This window comes from Camelina sativa, chromosome 18, assembly GCF_000633955.1.
Source record: "Camelina sativa cultivar DH55 chromosome 18, Cs, whole genome shotgun sequence".
NCBI classification, from domain to species: domain Eukaryota; kingdom Viridiplantae; phylum Streptophyta; class Magnoliopsida; order Brassicales; family Brassicaceae; genus Camelina; species Camelina sativa.
In genome coordinates this window covers 12718494-12726427 of record NC_025702.1, presented here as the reverse complement: position 1 = coordinate 12726427, position 7934 = coordinate 12718494, and positions in this window count along the sequence as shown.

Genomic DNA, 7934 nt, shown 5'->3' with positions numbered 1-7934 from the left:
AATCGAATTTTGTTAAGATTATTTAATTGTTGCGAACATGCAAAGCCTTTTTCTTTGAAAGTTGAAACCCACACAAAGTATATAAGAATGACAACTACACGTGTCAGTGATTAGACTAATGATAAATCTATGTCCAAACATTTCTTTATTTAAAGAACGAGAGGTCGTGCCCAGAAGAGCATGGTCCTGAAAACCAGGTTTTATTAAAATAACCATGTTAGAAATTAAGTCTGAAACATAACAGCCTGAGATTTAGATAGTACTTCTCACACTAATCTCCCTTTTTGTTTCTAGTGAAACACAGAATCGTAAGCTTGGTGGCCTCCACTAATTAATGTCATTAATGACGGTTAGTTAATGTTAATCAATGCATTAGTTAAGTTACTTGTTGAAGGTTAAATGTCGAAATAAGAGAACCGTTATGAAAGAAAAAAAAAACTTTTTAAAAATTATTACTCATATTTTTCTATTGGTTACGTTGGTGTCGTCTCATTTTTAATTACTCAACTTATGCTAACACCGGCAAAGAATCAGCACACGTACGAAAACATTTTGTAAAACATGTTATCGTGCAAAAGCTTGTTAGTTGTTAAAATGATAAGGTTTTAGACTGTTATTAATATATACTTTTGTATAATGAAAAAATTACATAAACTTGATTTTGATATGATAGTATTCTATATTGAAAATGATATCATGGAAATTTGTAACCGATAATAAATTAATAGTCTATAGATTATTAAATTGTTATATACCGTTATGTCGATATAAAAGCTATAAAAGTCAAAAACGTTTTAGCCAAATTTCGCGTTAAAGATTGTTAGAACAGTTTCCCGGAGAAATTATAGTCAAATTATCACTTTCAATATTATGTAGCTTAAGTTTATTATGTGGCTTGCATGTTTAAAGGCAAACAAAAGAAGATGATTTAACAATAATTCTCCTATTATTAGGGCTTTTTCAAAATCAGCGAATACAAATGATTTTATTCACCAATTCCATAGTGATCAAACAACTTTCCCACACAAATGAAAATCTTGCTGTTCTTGTTGTGCGGAAAAATATGACAATAAAACTATTAAAACCCCCAAAAAGAGAAAAAAAAAACAGCAACTTATTTATGCATTTACTTATGAGGTCTTACACAAAGTTTATGCCCAGAATCAGACGCTAGTGCAATAGTGCATTGCTAATTAGTTACTGATTCATGTAGATCTTTTAGTACCCAATTCCTTAGATATCATTAGGAAATTTGGAACTCAATGATATCATTATATTTCGGATTTGGCTCCTGGTATAAGTGAATGACCCAATGCTTTAGTTTAGATTATGATCCCACGGTCCTGCTATGTCAGAAAGATCAGACGTGGCAGAATCGAAACCGTCAGTGGAGAGATATGCGAAGTTGTCTCACGTGTAACTATTATGGAGTATGGAGTGACTCTGTCAAGTCAACAAAATACTGTAGTTACTACTAAGCTGTGACTGTGATACAGTACTGTTCTGTTTTACGGTTAGTTTCATGCTTGATGCCCTTTTAGACATTCCAAAGTATTATTCTCGATATTTTTCTAGTGGTATAAGAGACATCTAAAATAAATATGTTCAGTTTCCACTCAAAATAATTATCTTTTTGATCTAAATTCACATGGGTCGATCCCATCATATTATTATCTCCACTTGAAATTATTAAGGTTTTTCATTTTTTTTTCTCTTCAGAGATTTTATAATTTTTTATATCTTTGTTTACCTATTTAGTTAAAACTAAATAAATAAATTTAGTTGCATCTTACAAAAATAACATTATATTTTTGTTGGAAAGTTTAATTTTAATCTGCATAAAAAAAAACTCAAAACAACTGAAATATGAAAGAGAAGAAAAATAAATTATAACTAAATATTATACTCAATTCATGTAAAATTTTTAAAAATATTTTACACATTAAAATTAATAATCTTAAGATAATGAATTTTTTTTAAATCATGACCTAATTCTTGATGATTATTTTAAGTATATGTAATACTTCCATTTTTCATATCAAATGACGCCTATATATATTTGATATATATCAGAACTTTTATCGAATATATATATATATATATATATATTTGGTAATGTTTATCGAATATATATTAGTTGTGTATATATATCATAGTTTTCATAGAGTCACCTGAAAAGAAGAATATATGATTGTATATCCACGAAGATAAATTAAGTTAATCAACTGATATAATGAAGCTTATACATACGATAATGATGCTTTATTACGGGAGCTGTGTAAGAAGTTACAGTAATAATTAGTAGTAAGTTAGAGAAAGGCATAAAAGTACATAAACATTATAAGGACCAACATCGCTTGCTTCTAAACCAAGACTGTCATTGAGAATGACTTGAGTGCTACTTTACTACAACCATCATCTTACTTCTTCTCCAAGAAAAATATTTACACACATTCTCTACTTATTAAACTTGGAAAACTCGACACTCTGACGTTTTTTAAATATGTTACAAGTAGTATATTTTTTACAGTTCTATATTTCTGAAAAAAAAAACTATAGTGAAAACAAGACTATACTTAATTACTTAATTTGATAAAATCACTCACTCAGCATTTTAATACCCTTTCAACCGGGCACCACCGGTGGTATATTTATTACACACATCTATGTGGTTATCACTCATCATGTAAAATAATGTCATAATTAAATGTGATAGAATACAAAATGTATTATCTGATGAAATATTATCGTATACTACTATAAGATATCTGGTTTGTTTCTTATATATAAAAGGTATATTTTAATTCTCTATATGATTCGTGTCAAAAAAAAAAATTATATCAACCATTTAGGCTTTAGCGGATTATGGAACCCTCATTTTTGATCCGTCTAAATCGATAAACTTATCCTGAAGAAAAAATAATTATGGTATCGAAGAATATTTAATGTTTAATTAAGAAAAGATATATCATGAGTTTATAGATTATTTAAGATGCACATATATAAGTACGTACGAGTGTTTTCCTTGCTAAAAAGGAATGCTCTTGCGAAGAAAGGGTATGAATCGATTAAGAGTGAACTTGGATATCTGAAAGAAAAAAAATGATGTTTATATATGTATTTATAAAACAATATCTCACCTGAATTTAGATATCAGGTACCAAAAACATGCAGTATAATGGTAGTTTTATTACTTCTTAGTTTTCCCTCACGAACCAAATGTTAAATAGATTCGACTCATTGATCTTTTTAAAAAAAAAAATATGTTTGTCCTTTATCATCATCAGTTACGTTATTTCTATGTGAATACATATATTATTTGGATCAAGACCAAAACTTATAAAGCTTTATTATGTGAGCTAGTGTGTAATTTATTGGAGTTTACCTGATGATAAAAGTTGTAGAGGTAAACTGTTAATCACCTTTTCTTCGAATACCCCCTTATAATTAATGTATCGATGTATAAGTGATCGATTCCTACTAAATACTAGTAATACATATATTGTGAATGTTATTTTACCGATATTAATACAGTCATGAGAAATAACAAGGTGTGTCTTTCTCTAGTCTTTATATTTGCCCATCAAAGTTCGTGCTTATGCTTTTGATTACGGTCTACACAAATACCAACGTACATGCACTTATTTTACATAATTATACTTACATAATTAATGGTGATAAAGCTTCTGTGTTTTGAAACGTGGCCCTTCTTTCTAGAATGGATCTTTGTCCTTAGTTTTATTTTTGTTTACTTATAAATATCTCCGTTACATAATTGTATATTTGAATTCCTAGTTGCCTCTTTCGTTATTTGAAAGCACGGTTTTAAATTTATACAACCACATACACGTATATGGATACTATTATTTATGATTAGCTATAACAGTTAGAAAACTTAGCATATTACATTAGTATTTACAAGTACATTTGTCACTCGAAGCGGGTCGCTTACATATGAAAAAAGAGCCCACACGAAACAGTCAAACAGCTAAATTATGTGATCAATCATCCAAATATTTTACAACAAGCTAATTTAATGTCACTAAAGTTCTTATTTTCTTCTTTATTTGTAAAGTCATTAATTTATTTTTATGGAAGGTTTTTTTTTGTTTCTGTGTTTTCTTGTATAATCGAAGGGTAATAAGAACTGCATGTATATAAGTATTTCCGTCTACATGTTTCAATTTAAATATCATTTAATAATTTTTTTGGTTTTCTAATTAAGCATAGTTTTTAATTTCATTCTAACATTTTTAATCACAAATACGTAACTATGCTTTGTTTTTGTAAAAACATAGTAAAAATGATACTTTGTTGTTAATTAATGTGAATATTTGTCAAGGAATTATTACAGCACAATACACTTTAGATCTTAATATTCAAGGAATTGGTAAACAATAAAAAAGAAAAATATATAGAGTAAAGATGGGTGAGTACTGAAATTTTCTGATGACATCTTGCAGTGTAGAACCACAGTTTACGATTTCATCAGATGACACAAGGCAGATAGATCGTGCTAAACACGATTTCAAACAAAAATGATTTAGCCTCTGTGATCCACTAAGGTTTTATCAATTAAAAACAGGATATTCTTTAGATTGATCCTTGCGGTCTCGACATGTGGTATATGCAATCTCATTTAATGATACGTCTAACGTCTTTAATTGGTTTTGCTCAACTAGTCAAAAATAGTAAAACTTAAATCCATGCAGTGTCATTTCAATTGCCTTTTTTAAAGAGTTTTATGAAGGAAACAATGAGAAAATGCAATGAGACTTAACTATAGCAGTGTTTTCGATAAAGTTTGTTTTAGCAGGAAAAATGAAAGGAAAATAATAGTTGGAAGATATATTCTCCAGTTTCCAATGAGAATGACACCATAAAATTCGGTTAGAACCATTGTGATGCGGAGACGAGTATCGTGAGAATGGAACGTCTCGAATCAACTAATGGACATGCATGTGAACTGTGAAGGAACATCCATTCTAGAAATTATTTATCCATCTGCCTTACTTATCGATATGTTCACAGTTTTTTTAACTTTCCATTCTCCCAATGGACCCATTGCTTCCACGGTGAACCAAGAGATCATCTCCAACGAGTCATTTTCGAATAAAATTGCTGGCAACATATCGTCATTTATAGATATATGTCGATTTCCATTCACTTGTTCTTGATCAATCATCCGCCAAAAATTCTTAAAACTATCGAATTTAAATGTCAATGTTTTTGTAATAGTATATACGAACCATCATGCATATGTAGTAAACTTAATGTCAACCATACGTTATATTGTGAAATGTCCATTATTTAGTCACTAATTAAAAATGTCCCTCAATATTTTTAGCACCCAATCTGTTTTTTTGTCAAAAAGATTAACAAATAAATATAATATAATATTAAAATTATTGGATTTTGAGCTGGCCTTGATAATCACTATAACACCGTGTTAAATATTCTGATCAAAATATTTTTTTAACGTTATGGTAAATAATGGAACTACTTGGCCTAGCGATGCAGTGTAATAAGTTTTAATAATTCAGATACGACGCAAGTCGCGGTTAAAAATTATTGATCACTTTATTTATTCGAAAAATATTTAATCGCTTACAAACCTCATTTTCTAATCACCGTTTTTGAGACAAAACAACTTTGGTGCTGAAATCAATAACCCTTACGTTTAAGGATCTTGATTATGAAATGGTCTCCAAAATTTTAAAAGAAAACGTCTTATCTGTGATAGTACTATTATTAACACTTCCAGGCTTATATAATTTGAATAAGTCATACACTAAACTAATTTGCGGTGACTTTTACATTTTTCTTCGGATGTGTCGTACTACTTGGACGATATTTTCAACCCAATAATAGAAGCATCTGAAAATAATCTGATCGAATGATTTTTCAGGTTTTTCATTCTTTTATTTCTTTATTATACTATTCGCTAATTATTGAGAAAAAAAAACTATATGTTTATTACGTATACATGCATGTACGTATAGTATATCTATACGTATGTAAAATAAATGTTTACAATGCATATAATCCGGAAGAATCTTTGAGGATCTTGGACTTGATGAGCAATGAATTATATTCTCTAGTCTTGACTAATTTTACCGAACACCAAGTGGATGTTTACATTAATTATGACTGGACTTTTAATTTCCTTTGCATTATTCTTGAAATCAATTCTTTCATCGGTTTTTTTGTTCTTTCTATAATACCGTGTAAGAAACAATCTCTCCCTAAAAAGAAGGTAGGATCCATTATTAGCATACGGAAGAGATTAATGGACAGGTGAGAGATTTAATGAATTTTTCGAATGCAACGTTATTACCAATTACTAGTATACTAGTATAACTTATTAATCATATGGTTGGAAAACGTGATTACACATGAAACAAATTAATCTTAAGTATACGTATAACTTTGTGTTTATCGATGAAGGCCAAGCAAGATTCAGTTTGTCTAAGTTTCCTTGTATTTACTTAATTGTCGTTTTAATCGACACACATAAATATGTTTATAATCATTTAAATTATAAATGTAAATTGGGATTATTGGGTCACTTGGCTCAATGGAGGAGAACACTGCACTAAACCTTGGGGTTTGTCTTTGCCAATCCAAAGGATTCTTCATGTCTCTCTCTTCCTCACATTGGATCTTCAACATTTTTTCTTCTCCTCACGCGTACCCACGCGCCTTTTTAAAATTTTAATTTTTATAAAATTTTCTTTTTCCATTTAGTTAACCTAGAAAATATGAAATTTCCACCTGAATATTATGGAGGATTTATATATGAAATAAATGTGACAAGTAGGCGAATTCGAACCAACAAGTGGCACTGTGCTTCGATCTAAGTATTCTACTGACTTGGACAAGTAGTTGACAAATAAGTTCGATTCCTTTACAGATTTACGCAAAATCGTTCGTCAAAAGTTAATACTCCGATTAAGACACAAAATAACATGCACTTCGATTTATTTGTTTGATATATTGGTATTTTTCGTCATATAGATTTTGAAATGAAGCTCGTCAATTTTTTTAATCTCTCATTACGACAATTTTTTTTAATCGATGCCATTACAACTTGTTAGAGCGAGTCAATCAATAACTATGGAAGAGCAATCAGTTAGGGTTTACGAGTTGGTTTGAGAGCTTCCTATCTATGATCTATCTATGAGGAATTGAGGATCCAACAAACCACATATGTTGGAGGTTGGATGGCGAGGCCAAGCGCGGTTGATTCTCTTTATCTGCTTGCTATGTTTCCAAGTGTGATGTCAATTTGTCTTAGCATAGAATCAGCAATCAATTCATTTTCTTGTTGATACATTTAAAAACTTTAAGACCGATCGTCATAGAAAATGTTGTTTTCATTTACTTGAAAAATTTGAAGCAAAACATGCAATTATTGGTTAACGAATGTCAATACCGAAAAATAAATAAAGAACTAATGTGATCCCTTATATTTGAAGATTTTCACATCGAAAGCGATGTATCAAAGTGTCACACTCAACACCGATGAAGATAAAAACAAATTCACAAAAAAAAACACAAAAAAACATAACATATTTTAATAAATAAATTTGATTTACTTTGTTTATCTACAATTCAAATTTTACAAATATACAGTCGGAAGTTTTAGTTTAACTAAATATTTACAATAAACACACACAAAAAAAAAACTTTAAAAAGATTGCAAAAAGAACAGTATTTTTTTCGTTGTTACACGGAATAGTGTTAAAAAAAACTGATATAACACATAATATTATAATTTTTATAAAATTCGATAATCTGAATTTTATGGCTTAAATTGTAAAAAAAAAAACTATATACAATTATAAAATTAAGACGGGAAATTTGGAAGAAACAAAAAAAAAAAAAAAAAAAAAAAACCCCCAAATTTGTTGTACCGCAAAAACCCTCTCCTC